Genomic DNA, 18,510 nt, shown 5'->3' with positions numbered 1-18,510 from the left:
ATAGATCCTGAACGTGTGTGTGTGTGTGTGTGTGTGTAGTTCAGGACTGTGTATTAACAAGTGTGGACACAGAGTGTAAATTGTAATTTCCCCATTGGGGATTAATAAATAGATAAAAATTATACTAAATTCTTTCATTCTGAATATAATTTTATATTATTTTCTGGAAATCAAAAATCACCATTTATCGTTTGTGTGCACATGTAAAATTTGAACTTGTCCTTAGGTTGTTAAAACTCTCAAATTCATAGAGGCTATATAAAGTGCTTGACCTTCTAAATGGAGATGACCCCGGATAATTGCACAGCTATCTGCTCAAAATGTACACTGTAAACAAGCATTCACTCGCAAAGCCATCAGAGTGGACTTGGATTTATAGCTGTATGTGGCAAGCTTAATGTTTTCAGTATAATCATGAGTTGTAGAGTATATTAGACTCTGAGTTACAGGTATTCATATTTAATTTATGCCAGGCGTACATGATACCGCTGACGTTCTTGTAAACCCATGAGGCACAAGAGAGCGTTTGCCATGTGTTGAGGCTCACAGCTTAGCATTGAAACATCTACTGACCCATTGTCTGTCTTTACTGATGAGTTCCACCACTCATGAATATTTTAATACCTCAAAGTGATATCTTCATCATGCAAATGAGCTTTCACTCCGCTGCTCTAAGATTGAAGTGAGCATGGTGTTTTAGTGAAACCATGATAGGGTGAGTGTTTCCGCTTTATGTCATCTCAGTCATCAGCAGGCCCAGTTTAAATGTATTTACAGTTCCACTTTTCTCACACTTGTCCAAAGCACTTCTGCCTGTATATTTGCATAATAATGTGAGTGGGAGCGACTCTTATGGCTTATGGTTCTGCCTTGTTTGAATCATTTTGAGTCTCACAAGACACTTGATGAGAAGAAATGGAAGACACAAGAAAGAAGGATGAATTTGCTCCTACACTGAGACACTTCATGAATGTTACAGCTTTTGCACATATTAGTGTAATATTAGTTAACATCGCTGCCTCCATATCTTTCACTCAGTGCCCGTTCATCATGCACACCCAGCTAAAACTGTAATGCAGCCTAATACAGTTAATTTGTTTATTATTATGTCATGCCGGACTTTTGGCTCATCCTGCATGGGATTACAAGACACTGCTGTAAACAAAAGTACAATATGCATAGTCAGATGACACAGACACAAAACTAAATTTTCAAACAAATTGTGTTTCAAAAAGCAGAATTAAAAACAACAGAGATGCAAATTGACATAGGTCTATTCTGATCATTGAAATAGCATACTACTAGGCTATACTTTAATGTTTTTTGTTAAAACACTTTTAAATGGGGCGCCTGGATAGCTCAGCTGGTAGAGTGGGCGCCCATACACAGAGGTTTACTCCTCGACGCAGCGGGTGCGGGTTTGATTCTGACCTGTGGCATTTTGCTGAATATCATTCCCCCTTTCACCCCATTTACATATCGTCATCTGTCCTATCAAAATAAAGACCTTAAATGCCACCCAAAAAATTGTCTTAAAACACTTTTAAATATTGATTCAATTTTACTGTGTTCAGTAGTGTTTATTTATTTTATTTTGTTCCCTCCATTCGGAGTTTTTATGTGGCTGTTGTTTAGACTGGATTAGTTTCAGACATAGGTGTGCGTAATAAATGGGCAACTGAGGGGCTCTTCTTCCCCTCAGCCAAAAAGCATAAATTACTTTCTAATCATAGCTAATAATTTTCTCTTGCTATTTTTTCATTCCTTTTTGCTCATCCGATTCCATTTTAATTCCAGTATGCCCATTTTCTCACTCCCTCTGAACCTTTTAAAATTGTTAAGTGGACTTATGTGTTACTTTATGCATGCATATATCTGCTGTGTTTTTTATATTAAATGGATTTCTGTCTGATCCATTTGTTGTGGTGTACTTGGTAAAGTTGCTTAGGTAACTGCTGACACTTTACTCCTTCAGAGAATCAATAATTCAAAAGCTGTCGAAACTTTCAAATGCTCAGCAGTTCCCAGACGCTCTAGCACATGCAGTGAGTGTTCACAGGTGGGATCAAATTGGTCAAAATGTCTAAAAGAAGATGGGTGGAATTAAAAATCTGCCAAACAATAAGCTGTTCGGCTCCTGTCAGCCGAAGACACAGAGCATCCTCTCCTGCTGCTGCTGGTATGTTATACGGTAATTGATTCTAAGAAGCAGACAAATCTTTTTTTTTCGGTAGCTCCAGCAGGTTTTCTGAGAAAATCATCTTATTTTATGAACCATACTGAAACAGAAGGTGACAGGACTGTGTCCTACAAGAGTACTTAAACAATGTTTCTACATCAACCTATGTTCAGTCGAGGACAACGATTGCGTTGTTCATGTGAATATGGAGGCTTTTAACAACCTTAAATTTTACAAATACGCAAACACAATCTGTATTGTTTTAAACTCAAGATCTTTGGTATCTCAAGTATCTTTTTAAAAAAATTCTTTGGTAAAAATGTGTTGCCTTTGCAGGGTGAAGTTATGTTGGGGGAATTTGGACCTAATAAAATCTTAACTACAGCACTGTTACATAACCTGTTCCAGACATCTGACTCGCAGCTAACTTCTCCAATTTGTTCACGTTTAATTTGGAAGAATCAATGAATGAAGTGAACCAAAACGGCAGTTCAGTCTGTATTCTGTAATCCATATCCTGAACAGCTACTTTTCCAATACCTGTTATGATGATGCATAAACTTTGTAGACGGAAGATCAATTCCACATGAAGTCTGTGTATAAGTTAAATAAATTGTATATTGTGTCCTTTCTCGCCTTTATCTGTCCTGGAAACTGATGCCAGTCTCTTATGTTACCTGCTGTTTCATTTAGCCAAGGAAGCTCAAATGTTTCTTTTCAATAGTTTACACCAATAGCCCAGTTAAGTTCCATGCTGTAAAATGTGAGTTGATGGGTGAAGTCTTTATTAGAAAGAAAAAAAACAGATTTGAAATGAAAATATCTAGTGTTAAAAAACAGCAAGTAAGTAATCATAGAAACCGAGCAGACATTTTACGCAGGATTCAGAATGCATATAAAACAGTGAAATTTATGATTATTATATAAGTCATCAGATAATTTAATTATATCATTAATGCTTGTTAAAAAAATCCCTGTACATTAAGACATTAAAGGATCCTGCCATGTAAGTATTTCCTTTACAAATTCAGATTTCGTCCAAACCTCATAGATGAAAACATGAGAAATGACAAAGAAAAGCATTAAATAAAAGATCCATGTGGTTTATTTAAGAAGTTTTAGACAGTCAACAACTGTTTAATTATTAGGCTATGCGATGGAATGCAACTTAGTGCATTTATTAAAGAACTACTTGAATACAATAATGAGGTACACATACCTACATTTGATGCCATGTTATAATCCAGAGAGAAATCCTCCATAAGTATTTGTCAGCTACACTTTGTGGTCACTTTATGAATTGAGATTTATGTTTTTAACTATTGCAGTAGGATACTTTGCTCTATTGTTTAAGGTTTATTCCACTTTCATATGTTTATTGTATGCAACACAATAAGGCAACTGAAAACTTACATTGGGAATAATTCAGAATGTGATTCTGATAATAAATTCTTCGTAAAAATACAACTGATCCATTTTATTTCTATGGAATGCTCTCGGAATAGTTTTACTTTTGATATTTTGTGTTGCTAATACGAAAGTAAAAGATTTGAATACAGGACTTTTTCTTGTAATGGAGTACTTAAATGCCGTGCTACTCCTATGTTTACTTAAGTAAAAGCTCAAATTTCCTCTTCTACCACTGATCAAAACCGTAATACTGCATGGTAAACGTTTTTATTTGGGATAATATCGATATTTCTGACAGCACCTGAAAGCAACAAAGTGGAAGACCAAGGGGCGTGGCTGTGAAGGCACCTAAACGGCGTCATCATATTTGCGTCTCATGTTTACGTGTAAAACATGGCGGCGGACTACCAACAAGGAGACAGCACCACCTAGTAAATGCGACTGGCAGCAAGCTGGAAGACAGACGAGAGACATATTTAACCGTTAGTTTTTAATATTGTTCTTGCCGATATTTCGCATGAAGAAGTTTCCCTCTTGTTTCAGCCACAGGGACCGCGGTGATGGAAGACGAGGAGAGGCAAAAGAAGCTGGAGGCCGGCAAAGCAAAGGTAGGAACCTCCGTTTTTGATGTTAGCATAACTCATTAACACTGCTTTCATTGCTGTAAAGTTGTAAGTTATTGTTGTCGACAACTTATTTCCTCACGGCTGGGTCTGTCATCTGTTTTTTTGGGTCCCCCCCTCCCCCCCTCCCTCCCCTTTTTATGCCCCGCTCAGCTGTCAGTCCCAGCAAACATGCGCCCTGCTGACAGCCGGGGGTTGGCTCGCCGGGGTTAGCACAGCTACTGCTAGCCACAGACTCCTTTGTCATCATGCTTGTCTCACGTTACTCCAATGTTTAATTTTCCTTTTCTGAAACGTGCAGGAGTGTGCACGCAATGCCAACTTAATCACCCACAAGTCAAGCCCCCCCCCCCATCGTTAACAAAGGCTTATTAACGCCACAGGAAGTGTGCCGGACAGGCTGGTGTAACAGGATTTACAGGACATTTTTCTACTAGCTAGAGCAAACATTGCCACACATGACACATTGGCTTGCTACATTGGCTTTTTGAATCATCAGCATCAACATTTAGGTCAGGAGGACAACCCCCACCCATCCAATAACTGACGTAAAACTATGGATAATGCTTTTGTTTGTAAACCTGTAATGATGCCCATCCTTATAATTTTTGTCACATAAATGAGTTTTTTCTCATGTTATAAATTGCAATGAAATAAATGGTCCACTGCTCTGTCTGACCTATCCTCTATTCATTTGTTGCCTGGACTGGTGCATTACCTTGCAGCAGCTCTGTTCTTGCTATTTCTTCACTCAAATATATCTCAGGGAATAAATTCTGTCCATAACACGCCTGCAAGGAGATGTGTTGTACCTAGCCTAAAGACATGGCTAATTGGAGGAATTGTATACAAAACATATTTGGCTATCAGTGTAACAATCTAAGGATTAAAGACATTATCTTTATAGCCTCATCTTGGCAAAAAGTTACATAGATATTTGTCCTATTACTATGTAACAGGTATATAACATTCCTTTTTAATATTGCAGTTTTTGTCCTTGTGATTCTCTATGGACCCATTTACAAAGTGTTGGTATTGAAAATACTAATACATTTTGTCAGGCAGACTTGGAAAGGTGCTACACTCCAAATGCTTTCCATCCAAACACTGCAAAGAAACATATAATAAACTGCATTTGGTGTCTCTTTGGTCACTCCAGGTTTCATGTTTTGAGCTGGTGTTCTGGCTTTTAGGTTAGCACCGTGTGAGAGAGACCATGAGAAACCCATCTTCGTTGTAATAGCTCTGGAATTCTGCCCCACTGTACTGCAGGAGCGTCTGCTGTTATTTTATTTGACACAGTACCATGTCACCATGCCCTCACATGCAGGTAGAGATTTTACAAGATGTCATTATTTGTTCTACTACCCTCCCAAAGTCAGATTGGATCTAAGTTTGGCTTGAGTCCAAGATGCATGGCTGGATATCGTTCAGAAAATTTCAATATCATGGGGCCTCTTGTAGCTCACCTGGTAAAGCATGCGCCCCAAGTACTAACACTCAGTGCTCACCACAGTGGCATGGGTTTAATTCTAACCCGCGTCACTTTGCTGCATATCATCCCCTTCTCTCTCCCTTTTTTTCTGTCTTCAGATGTCCTATCTTATAAGGGCCAAAAATCCCCCCCAAAAATCGTTGTTTCCCGTACGGCAATCCCCGCATTATTAGCTCTTGTTACAAGCATACTGCATGCTTATTGGCTCACTGGCGCTAATGAGATTTACTCCTTAGGTATTTAAATTTGGTATTGAATGACAAGGCATTTTTCTGTACTATGGAGGTAGTATTATCAGTGCCTAAAAGTATTGTAGTTCTGTACCCAGCCCTACCAACCTCTGACCTGATATACAGAATGTCAGCAAGCTAAGGGGAGTGCTAAGACAATAACTTAACCCAATGCCTCTCTAAACTACCAACCTAAAAGGAAAACATTTAAACTAGCTGTTTTAGATAAAAAATAAGTATAATTAGTATGCGCCTGTGTGGCCAAACTTTTGCCCCAATATTTAATCAGAATTAGATATATGGTGATGGATAGGTGACATATAGCTGTTGTGATTTCCGGTTTAAAATTAAGAGGCAAAGCCCAGTGACTGGGTAATGTGTTTCTCAAATCAGGTATAGGTGAAGTGAAGGGAAAACTGTCGATCATCTATTGTATAGCTGGCTTGGAGTGACATCCGTCCCAAGCAATTGCCTACTGAGTCATACCAGGCACTGAAGTGTTAATTAGGGGCTGGTGTTGCCAAGCTATTGTTCCAAGTCACTGGCTGCGGATGTATTGTTGCTTTCACCTTTCCACAAGAAACAAGCATAATGGAGTTACTTGTGGAAGACTTTAGCTTGGTTCTCCAGTTACAGGGCAGATAAACTCAAGATGCTAAAAAGATTTTGTGTTAGGTCAGAGAAACTCCCAGACTCATATGGCACCTTTTAAAAGCACCAGGGTGGAAGTTTGTTATTTTGAACATGATTTCTTGAAAGAAATAGTGTAAATTGCTGGTGTAGTCCAGTGCGGTTACATTTCATTAACTAAAATATTGAAAAACTGTTTTTAATCTTAGTTTATGTCATCAATCGAGGTTTAGATGTTGGCTTCTTTTACAGTCACAGAGGTGTGTCTCCATAGATAACTTTTAATGTTTATTTTCCCTTTTACTTTTTATCTATTTGTCTATAGGTCATTAATGCTCAGCCAGTCAATTTGTCCATCACACACAGTGTGTTGAACAGCACGGATTTTTAATACAACTTCAATGAATAACGCGTGGCAGCCTATTTGCTGTTCCAGAATTTTCAAAATGATACTGATTGGGGCAGGGCACTGCAGTGTTTTTTATTTGGCTCAAGGGATGCACACATCATTTATGGAGGACGGCATGTATCTTTGTTTTCTCTGCTTCTCTGATTTGTCAATGTTTGTAACTTTACCAGCTTCTGCCATCATGAGTGATGGGTTCATTTATGTACTTGCAAAGCTTTGCATCATTCTGGAAAATGAGGCATCAGGGCAGTGTAGTCTTATGCACAATTTCAGATTTGTATTTCTTCACTTAAGTTTTTGCTAATTGCAATGCCAAAAAAGGCCTTACTGTCACTATTTTCAAACCAAATTACATAGTCTAAACAGTCTTCTTATAGAAGTAAAGATAAATTTAGCCCATTGGAGAAATCATTTGCCAAACCTTGTATAACACAGGAAATTGTAAGTAGATTTTTTTGGGGTTCAAATAGCAACATATCTGTGTCACTGTCAGACAGCATTGGAGGTTTTGAGGACAGCAAAGGTACAAGTTGATCTACTTATCTTAGGCCTGAACGGTTAATCCTTCAGGTGACTAACCATGTACGTGCCCAGCACAGCTCTATATGATTAATAGACTTTGACCACCAAAGCTTATTCAGCTTATTAATCGGCTTGATTGACACTGGTGGGTTTTCACTATTAGGTTGTAGTCTTTATTATCCTTATATGTTTGAATATATAACTTTGAATGTCTTCCAAGCTCTTGTAATGTCATGCTGTACTGCTTAGGAAGGTATTATGTGGTGATTAATTGAATGGGATAGTCTAACAGCTGTCGAGTTTATATCAGCTACGACCTGGGGAATGACCGAACAAACTTTCTGTGTTAGTCTAGAAACTTTTGTCAAGCCTGCAGGAGTACTTTCCCCTATTTTAATATTTGATCTTTAAGAAAGATAAGGTGTAAATGAAAGCTGCAGTTATACTATACCATGAAAGAGGCTGATTGGGTTTTACAGTTTTTGAGAGAAAAGGTTTAAGATGTGAGCTAGTGTCTATGTGCCAAAATAGCTCACTCATCACAGATTTAGTGGTAACTAAATCTTAGGATTCATTACCACAGGAATGCTTTTTGTAGTTTTGCAGTCTTTCAGGTCTATTTGTTTGTCACGCTAATCCAGCGGAGGTTTGGCTGTCCCCCGTCAACCAATCCCTTTTCCTTCTCCTGCGTGCCGTCTCCCCTGTGCGCGCTCTGCTCGGCAGCCCGCACGGGACTGCGCGCCTGCTCAACCAGGTGAACTGAATTGGGCAATCAGAAGCTCGTGCCCAGTTCAATCAGTACAATGTTAAATGCCAATCTGGCAATCTGTTTTGTGCCAAATACTCTTGAAAGTGTGAAGCAATGATTGTCTTCCAGATATACTTTGAACCAACAACCTAAAAAACCGTTTTGTTTATAGAACACATTAAAGCACATTAAATTTCAGAGGGGAATATGGCGGGAGCATCCAACAATCGTCCTCTAGGCTAGATTGAAACCCAGGATGTTGCATCTATGTTATGCACTCCAAAGGGCCAACATCCATCCTATAGTTGTAATGTAATTGGATGAGTTGTACAAAACAATTATTTACCCAGCTGCCCACTGTTTTTCTTTTCTGAGATTGTGGCGCCTGAGGGTGATACTGCATGAGCATGACCACATTCATTCTCAATAGAAATTATAAGGATACTTGACTTTGATCATAGCTTAGATTTGTTGAATGCAAAGGTACGCAGGGCCGTGACCGTGAGAAATAAGTATTGCTTGAGAGAAAAACAAGGTTAATTTATTGTAAACCCAAAGATTAAACTGAGCCAAATGTCATTGTTTAATAGGCAATATGCACGTGCTAAGAATCAGAATAAACTGCTGGAATGACTCTACAGAGCAGTGAAAGCAGTGTGACAAGACTTCAGGGCAGGAGTTGTTTACAGGTCTGTTTTTATCTTATGTCTGTGATATGCATATGTTAATATATACATTTCAGCCTGGTTTGGAGCCTCTTGAAAGTTTCACAGCTGAAGCTCCACCCGCTGCACCAATCATAAACCAGGTGGCTTCAATTGCTGTTTTTTTTGTTTTCAGGGCGATTAGCTATTGTTGATTACTAACTGGAATGTGTGTATTAAGCACAAGAGTTTTGGCCTCTAATAGCTAGATGTTGACTAACACAATATTGCTGGCAGTCTCATTGACACATGACATTAGAGACAGGGAGCCCAGCCCCCGGGTGACACTGCACTGCTGCATTTCAGTTTTGCTTGTATTTTTAGCAGTGTGTCTCACAGGCATCAAACTACAGCAAAGCACTTTGTTACTCATATAATGACACATGTTTGTAAATGATGCATGTGATCTGTATATTGAGCATCACATGTACTGCTTTTTCAGTTTGTGCTAAAGTGTTTTTAACAGACAGCATTCAGTATGCTTTTTCCTGAGGCACAAATGTTAAGATCTTCTGAGAAGATCATTGACTTTTTAAACGTCACCAATTCACAAATGCTAGTCACGCAGTTATTGGTCAGCTGTGTTCCTCACTTCATAAAACAAGGCTGTCATGTCTTTTTTTAGTTTTCTTTTTAAACCATAGTCTTCTCATGTATTGATTTTTGTACTTCTGGGTACAAACTGTGATGACACTTAACAGGGTTGACAAGCTAGTAAGACAGACAGCAGTCTTGGATAAACTATGTGATTTATAATTGTGATAATCTATATATCTGATATACAGTATGATATGGTACATGTTCTGATAAATCAATGATAAACTGTTAAATAACGGAGAGAAATATTAGTTTTTGACTAAATCATCAAATTAGATGCCTGACAAATTATAAAATGCTACAAAAATCCAATCTATTTACTTCAATCTTGAATGGTTCACAATGGTTAATACACACATAATTGTTTAAGGGATAGCCACCCCATTATTAACATTACAGCAGAATATCTTGTCGTGGGCAATTGATTTCGTCCAACCCTAGTTTGTCTGATTTCCTTAAATTGAAATTGATTCTGCTGAATAAAAATGTTCCTCATGTTTCCATTAAATTACATTAGTAGAACATTTAGACATATAAAAACATACATAAACACACATCAGCACTAAAAATTGTGTAGCTCCACTCCTTCCAGTAACACCAGATTGTAATTGCAATTTAGTTGATTTTAAATAAAATCATACACAGTTTACTGGATGTTGTTGTTGGTGCTGTTAGTCAGCTGCTACTAGACATGAATAAAAAAGCCTGTGTAAAGAATATGCCTGTGTAAATGTTTTCAGAGAGCAGATGGTGATACACCTACGTAGTCTCCTTTCCCAGACGGTGATACAGCCACACAGGCTCCAGTATTCCATATGTTCTGCCAATGCTCTGCTCTGCCCAGACAAATAGGGCAGCCTGATAAGCAGCTCAACGAAAGTCTGGGTTTCCCTGAGACGTCTTTAAAACTCAGGGCAATTTCTTCTGGCAGGTCCACTGCCTATCGCACACTAGTGCTAGTGTGTTAGTCCGATTTAAATCAGAATTAAAGGATAGCCTTGTTGTGTTTTCAGAGACGCTCTGTCGTCGTCGTTATCACCAGATTCTCCCCCTGTAAGACATTCATTCATATCTCAATTCTGGTTTTAATGCACGTAGCTCTTCTCTCTCTCTCTCTCTCTCTCTCTCTCTCGCTCTCCTCTCTCTCTCTCTCTCTCTCTCTCTCTCTCTCTCTCTCTCTCTGTGTGTGTGTAGCCCTTTGAGCTTTAAAGCTGTGTGTTGTACTATAGGTGTGGGGAGCACGCCCACTCTTAGCTCTGTCGTGTTGTTCTCTAACCTTTTGTGCAGCATCACCAACCAGAACTGTCAAAAGTGCTTACTTTAATGCTGACTTTGCTGCTACAGGAGTGGGGTTTGCTGGGCAGGTGCATACAATCTGTGCTCTTAGTAGAGCTGCAACGAGTAATTGTTCAGTTGATCAACAAAGAATGAATCAGCAAGTTAATCGATAAGTCTTTTTGGGACAAAAATGCCAAACATGCTGGTTCCAGCTTGTCAAATATCAGGATGAAGCAAAAAACACTTCTTCACCAGTATCTTTGCTAAACCGTATTGCCCAACCTGTATATTAATGTGCATTTAGGGTTACGATCTTCTGTCATTTGGTACATTCCAGGACAGGTGAGCCGGCATTAGCATGGTCTCCTTGGCAACAGTCTGTCTATATATATGGCAATCCATGCAACACCCTGTGCTGTGGCACCTGCAGCCCCTGCTGTCGGCCCTGCTTAGCTGACTCTGCGGCCAATTTGTTGTCACCTGTTGCTACATAATACATATCAGAGTGGTCTGGCTGTGTAATTAGTAATATCATCATTTCCTGGTGGTGATGATTCATGTAATCTCCTGCTGCTTTTGTTTATGGTATACAATTGGTTGTATGTGTAAAGAGAAAAAGGGAACATGAGAGTGAGTGTATGAGAGAATGAGTAGTTGAAATCGGATCTGTTTAGTCAGAATCAGAAACGGTTTATTGCCACTACAAGTAATTTGACTTGGTGATGATTTGATGAATAACAATAATCACATTGCAAAAGTATAAAGACATGATGATGAATAAAAACATTTACAATGGAGTATGAAAAAGTATAAGAATGCGTTTTTAAAGTTTCTCTTTAAATGTGTACAGATGTGCAAGAATGGAAAATTATTGTCCAGGGTTAGAGCTAGGTGATATGACCATATTTATCATCAAAGCGATATAAAAAGTCTATTATGTTTTCAATATTGTTTCTATCACAATGTCGTAAAACCAGTGGCTGAACTGCGTTACGGTAACATTACTTCATTTAGACGACAATTTAAGTTCTGATCTTTGCACCCTATCTTCATTTTGCACCAAAGGTCTTAATAAATGGGAAAAACTTTGTCAATTTTAATTTGTCAAGTATTTAATCACCCAGGAGTATAGGCCTTTTCATATAAAGTGTTTCATGTAAACTGTTTATTTATTGAATTACCAGAAAACATGCCATACTGTGATATTATATATATATATATATATATATATATATATACCGGTGTGTATATATATCATCATATAGCTTATTACATTGACATGAAGTGGAGATTGCTTCTTGTACCCACAAAAGTTGTTTCGATCATGAACCCATGAATATTAACAATTAAAGCAAAGAATAACATTTTGAAGATGGTAAAGAAGATAACAAAAATGTTATTGGCCATTCAGACCAATCGTTGACATAGTTTAAAAATGTAATCCTTTAGTCAGGATTAGCACTTGGCAGAGCAAGAGGCATGTGTCGGGTCATATGGACACAGGGAGGGAGGATTCACCCGGAGCAGGAAGACGTCTTTTTGGGGACACATAATGTTTCGCTGTAGTTTCACCAAACTGTGTAGGCTCCGAGTAGGTTCATATGTTTTTTTTCCTTTGTTAGAAGTATACACTCCGTTCTAAACAGACTAATGAAGTTGAACATTAGGCTAAAGCAGGTGGTTCTTGCTCTCAAGTCGTAGTATTAGGGTCAGATAAATAAAGATCTGAATGGAAGCTATGACCGAAGATGTAGACTAGATTAACATTTAAAGGATTTAATTAAAGTATTAGCTAATGTTTTTTAACTTCCAAGGACCAACATTGAAGCTGAAAGTGTAATTTTCTCTTAAAACACTGCCTGTTTCTCTTTTCCCTCTCAAGTTGGCTGAATACCGTCAGAGAAAAGCTCACGTGACTCCCAGAAGAAAAAGAAGAAGAAAAAGAAGCCGGGAGAAGACTCTGAGGGGGATTCGCAGGGAAAGGTGGAGGTCGAGGCGGATCAGTCTGTGGGAGGAGAGGAGGTCTTAGGCCAAGGAAGAGATGGATCACAAGAAGGAACAGCCACAGAGTTCACCTACCAGGACGCTGCGGAGTGGAGAGACTGTCGAGCATAACCAGACCTACACCATAGAGGTAGACTCAACAATTTATTCCAAGAGTATTCACTTATACAGAATCCCAGTCCATCTTTCCTTTTAATGAAGACTTCCTTTCCTTTTAAGAAAGACTCGGACCAAAGCTGGGTGTAGCTGGACAAACCGTACAAATTAGGCATCTGTTGCACTAAAACTCATATCATAGGGTGAAAACAGATAACCAATGTTGTTGAGAGAGTTTTTTCAATTTCAACTCCATTTAAGTTTTTATATCACATTGAGCCTGGATTGCATGGGAAAAAAACAACTAACAATAAAAGCATATGGGCTACGAAGGAACTTCATTGTGCATTAAGCTGCACCATATAAACTGAGAAACTCAAAATTATTGTAGTACCCTTAAATACCCTTCTACATCAGTGGATCTTATCGTGGCATTGCCGTCACTGCTGATAAAATGTCAGATTAAATCTGGAGAAATGTGACAGCGCTAGTGTCCATGTATGATTGTTTCAGTGAAACAATCAATCTGCTCCAACAAGTGAGAACAAATATGATTTGCCTAAAATTAGTTATCTGATGATAAAACATCTGTTTCATCCGCTGCATCCTGCATCATCACTGCATCATTTCAAAAAAATGGGTGCCATTCAAGACTGGATTTCTGAGTGATCCTGTGAAGAATAGACTCCTTCTCCAATCAAAATTCATAATACACTGTTTGAACATGCCCATTGATTTGTAATCATTTTAAAAATGATTATTCATGCCCGTACATTTTTGTGAAAAGGATTGTTGTCGTCTATAGAGTTTGTTTCTGTTGTCTCCTGGAGCTTAATGAGTCTGCTATAGCTGTCATGACAACCAGTCTCAATGGGAGCACAGAGCAGTGATTTAGGCATTTTACCATGAAAGAATAATTAACAAATATTTGTCAAATTAATCGTTTTAAGAATTTAAAAATTCAGTGTTTATTAAAATAAAATGGTGGAGATGAATGGCTTTATTGAGTCACACATTTAACCTAGACAGATAAAAATAATAAATAAAAAAAATAAATCAATGAGCAATTACAGTTTGTTGAAAGAAAATGTTTGCATAACATTTGTCTAGGAGCAAACATACACTTCAACATATATGAAATATTAATTCTTGATTTGTAAAATAGATGATACTTAAAGGATTGTGGTTCAGACATGAATAGTATTCATTTGTTAGTTTTCTAGCAAAAGCCTGGGAGAAGGAAAAAAGTTCTTTACTAAGATAATCTGTAGATAGTTGTTTGTGTGTACTGTGTTTTTTTGTTAATGATGTTATTTCTCGGGCCCCTGTTTAGCTGACCTGGTAGAACAGGTGCCCATGGGGAGAGGTTACTCCTCGACGCAGCGGGCCCGGGTTGACTCTGACCTACCGGCCTTTGCTGCACGTCATCCCTCTCTCTCCCTTTTTTAAGTCTCTTATACAAATAAAGGCCTAAAATGCCCTAAAACATAATCTTAAAAAAAACAAAAACACGTGATTTGTATTTGCAAGACCGGAAGAGAGTAATCAAATAAAACTAAAAACAACTACTGTATATGAAAAATAAAATTTCCAATACTAAATAAATAATGAATTATTTATAATTTTGGTTTTAAAGAAAAGAAAAGCTATTCTCCTGTTATTGTTACTGAGTTACAAAGCCTCACTAGGCTGAACCTTCATAGAGAATTATTAGGAAATTAGGGATTCTCACAATTAGACCAAAAATCGAATAGATTAAATCTAGCCTGGTCTGAGACCTTGAAAAAAGAAATGTTTCTTTCCAATCCAATCCAATCCACTTTATTAATAGCGCGATTTTAACAAACACAAGGTTTCCAAAGTGCTGCACAAAATGATAATACAGAATAAATAGATAACACAATAAGAGCACACATAATAAGGTATAATAAAATAAAAACAATAAAATGCACTGCGGCATGTGGTAAAGGTATACACATAAAATCATCACTCTACCTGGTGTTAAAAGCCAGAAAAGAGGGGGTTTTAAGAAGAGTTTTTAAATGAGACAGAGAGACTAGCTGACTTTGTGTCCTAAGAGTAAAGTTTGGACTTCTCAAAATGCCTTTAATTCTCTTTGAGATTTGTCTGGATGCATGCATCTGGTATTTGTGGTATTGCATCTTGAGACATTTTGCTTAGGAGGCTGCAGTTTAGGCTATGATGTTTGAGGAGAGCACTGGAAAATCCTGTAAAGTTAACACTTTGCTTTGATGAATACTCAACTACTGTGCTGCGTTTATAATACTCCAGCAGGGATACTTGGGTTTTATAAGTTGGTGCAGTTCTGCTTGATGGTAATTTTTAATTTGCAGAGGATACTCAGTTTTTTGTCGGGTGCATATTTAAAAAAAGAAAAATCTTAACCTTCTCAAATGTTTGGTTGTACTTGGGATTCGGACCAACTTTTATATGCTAAGTTTGTCCTTTGCATAATACATTACTGACAGATAACTTCATCAAGCATGCTATTTGAAACTTAACTCAAAATCCATTGTTAATGCATTCTACCAAATAATTTCATATCCACAAAACTACTGCAGCCCTGGCACACCCAGCTGCTTGTTGAAAGGTCGGTGAATTTAATGTTTTTTTTTTTTTATTCACATAAAAACCTTCAACGGACAATTGATATTGGTCTGTAAGCTTTACAAACATACATGACTTGCAAATCTGCAATGAATTATATTCACTAGTCTCAATAATGAATCTGATGAATAAATATTTCACAGAAATTCAGCTATTCCAAAACAGTTTGAAACATATACACAGACCTGAGGGCTCTTACAGTTTTTTTCATCATTCAAGCCCTCTCAGTCTTCTTATTGGTGCTGTGCAGCCACTCTTTCCCTGAACCCACTGTACATTTAATGGGGTACATGCCCACAAAACTACTTGTTGCCATGGAAACAGACAATTGCCTTTAAACAGGTTGAGATGCGTCGGTCTGTGGGACCAATTTCCATGGCCTTGCAACACTTTTTAGCAGACCTTAAGTTGATTGAATGTTTTGTTGCGAGGCGAGTCTTTTACCTTGGGAGCGACTCAATCCCTCTCTGTTAGAAAGGGCTGTAGGACATGCGGTATTTTTCTGCTGCATGGATGGGAGCAGTTATGTATCCCTTACAAATGAAGCTTGTACATTTTTAAAGGACTGAGCCATATACAGCTTTAAAACTATGAATGGTTTACTGTATGTAAATTAAGGATGTAACCGTTTAAAGTTAAATGATTTGTTCTCCCCTATGATTTTTGTTTCCATTTATTTTTCACACAGTTGTTGTCATCCCAGTTCTGCTGCTCCTGCAGTTTGATTCTTTTCAGAGAATTTCTAGTGGCACAGCTTTTTGGAAGCAGGAACTGGTTGCTGTGGAAACACACCAGCTCAAGTCTTACACAGCATAAGTAATTACAAATACAAGAATGTTGACTCATTAGACATCATCAGCTGCAAGTAAACTTTGCATCAAGCTCTCTCATCGACAGGTTGTAATAAAAGTTAATTTCACTTGACCAATATTCTTCTTTGTGTTGCTGTTCAGTTGGAGTTATGTTCCAGTTCTGCAGTCCATTGACAAACCTGTCATTTCTCTCTTGTTCTGGATCACATACAGTTTTAATTTATGACCGCCGAATTATTACTTGAAAATAGACTTAAATAATGTCCAGCATTACTCTCGTGGGTAACTAAGTAGCTGTTTGACAGAAGCTGGTAAGGCCCATATTTTATTGCTGATTATCTTCTGAAATAGGACATTAGGCAAGCATCGTTTCAAATTGATATCATGAACATTTTGTCTTGTGCATTTTATGTTTGATCAAAGAATGGAAGACTTCTGGAACAATGACTGTATTTGGTTGTCTTGTTTTATGATTTAAATCCTTTATTTTACTTGGCTCATATATCCTGATAGTTTTCTACATTCAGTATTAATGACATTTTCCTGATCTTCTCTATTGCAGCCAGAAAGTGAAGTGTCCACTACTGCTGAAGATTATTCCACGGAGGTGAGATCTGAAAACATGTATCATCACTTTTTGACGCAAACATTTTTCCCTTTTTAATTTTATGGTAACTCAAATATTATTCACAATGCCACGTTTAGACTGATGCAACTTGCACGTTGAAGCATCTCCAATTAGGGCCTAATGCACTTTGAGTTTTTTTGTGTGTATTTGTTATTGCATTTTGTGTATTTTGTATATAAAAGATGCTGAATAAATAAAGTTATTATTAGTCAAATAAAAACAAACAATATTGCTTGTAACAATGGCACTATAAAAAAACATCATCAAAATTTCTACAAACTCTTTTTGCTGATATCTCCTGTTATGCCGTCACTACACTTTACAACATTAAAACATGTTTAAAATTGAAACTAATTAAAAAAAATCTAAATTAATAAGAGATGATTTAAATGTGATTTTCAACCAAACTAAAACCAACATTGCAGTATGTTTGTCAAGAACATAATTATCAGACTTCAGCAGTACAAATCTATCAAATAATGACTTCTGAAATTACTTTTCCATCACAACTCCCAAATCTTAATGCTTCACTGACAGGTAAATGGGTGCCATGATGAAATGACAGAGAACCTAAGGATGCCTTCGAAGGATTTTATTTGGGTACAGTAATCTGATCAAGCAGCTCTTTGGCTCGGCTTTTACTAGCTAACCTCTGGCTGCCTGTTTGTCTATACTTTAGTCCTCTGGAAAATTTTCTGTAACCTACTAACTAAGCCTGTTTTATGCTGCACTCACTTGACTATGTACCTACAGACGTGTGGGTACTTGAAGCTGTACTGTGTTGTCATTATGTTATGAATGACATTTTTGATAGAACAAAATTGCTGAGGAGTTTAGAAGAACAGGGCTTTGTGACATTTTAGAAATTGTAAATTATCTGTGAAAGCTCAAAGAGAATCAGGTCTGTGAAGAGGATAGAGGATAGAGGACAGGGGGTGTCACACAAGAGCTGCTCTCTTTAGTTTCACTGAGGTGATTTGGAACAGAGGAGACCGAAACTCGAGAGGTTCTGATCAATACAGTTATGATAGATGGGGAGCCATGCTGACTTCTGGAAGAATACAGTGAGGTGTGAAGATAGAGTATTGGTGCATGACTTAGTCAGAACTAATCCATAGACTGAACTATTATTATAATGTATAAGTGCAATCATAACTTTTAATAAGCCATTTTTGAAATATATTAATGAAATAGATTTTCTTCCCTTTTTATATTAATAATACCAGGTTTCATCTCACACAATGAAACCTGGTATTATTACGATCAGCATGCAGCCACATTGCACATGTCGGTATCTTTTAAAGTAAGAGTAATAACTGTGTTCGAATCATTTCTGTTCCCTTTTCAATTTTCATGATTTTGCAGATTTGGGCACTGAGACGGATCAGATACTTTTCCTGGTTCTAATAGTAGTAGAAGTGAATCTAAGAGACAGAATACAGCAATATTTAAACAGTGTTCTACAACTAAAGATTGTATTTATTTGTATTTAATTATCTTGCAAAAAAAATAAAAAT

The 18,510-nt window shown here is 37.5% G+C and overlaps 1 long non-coding RNA gene across 2 annotated transcripts; it reads left to right on the top strand.

Annotated features, from left to right (window-relative positions):
• The first annotated feature begins 3,948 nt into the window (after window positions 1–3,948).
• On the top strand, window positions 3,949–17,594 carry LOC116675473 (uncharacterized). 2 transcript variants are annotated; one of them, XR_004328415.1, is made up of 4 exons: window positions 3,949–4,197; window positions 12,708–12,959; window positions 16,928–16,972; window positions 17,531–17,594. It is a non-coding gene; the product is annotated as an uncharacterized LOC116675473 (long non-coding RNA). The 2 variants fall into 2 exon arrangements; XR_004328414.1 differs by lacking the exon at window positions 17,531–17,594 and having other exon boundaries at window positions 3,950–4,197; window positions 16,928–16,994.
• Window positions 17,595–18,510: the final 916 nt, after the last annotated feature.

This window comes from Etheostoma spectabile, unplaced genomic scaffold, assembly GCF_008692095.1.
Source record: "Etheostoma spectabile isolate EspeVRDwgs_2016 unplaced genomic scaffold, UIUC_Espe_1.0 scaffold00001946, whole genome shotgun sequence".
Classification (NCBI taxonomy): domain Eukaryota; kingdom Metazoa; phylum Chordata; class Actinopteri; order Perciformes; family Percidae; genus Etheostoma; species Etheostoma spectabile.
Note: the sequence above shows the minus strand (reverse complement) of the source record. Positions and strands in the feature narration are given on the sequence as shown.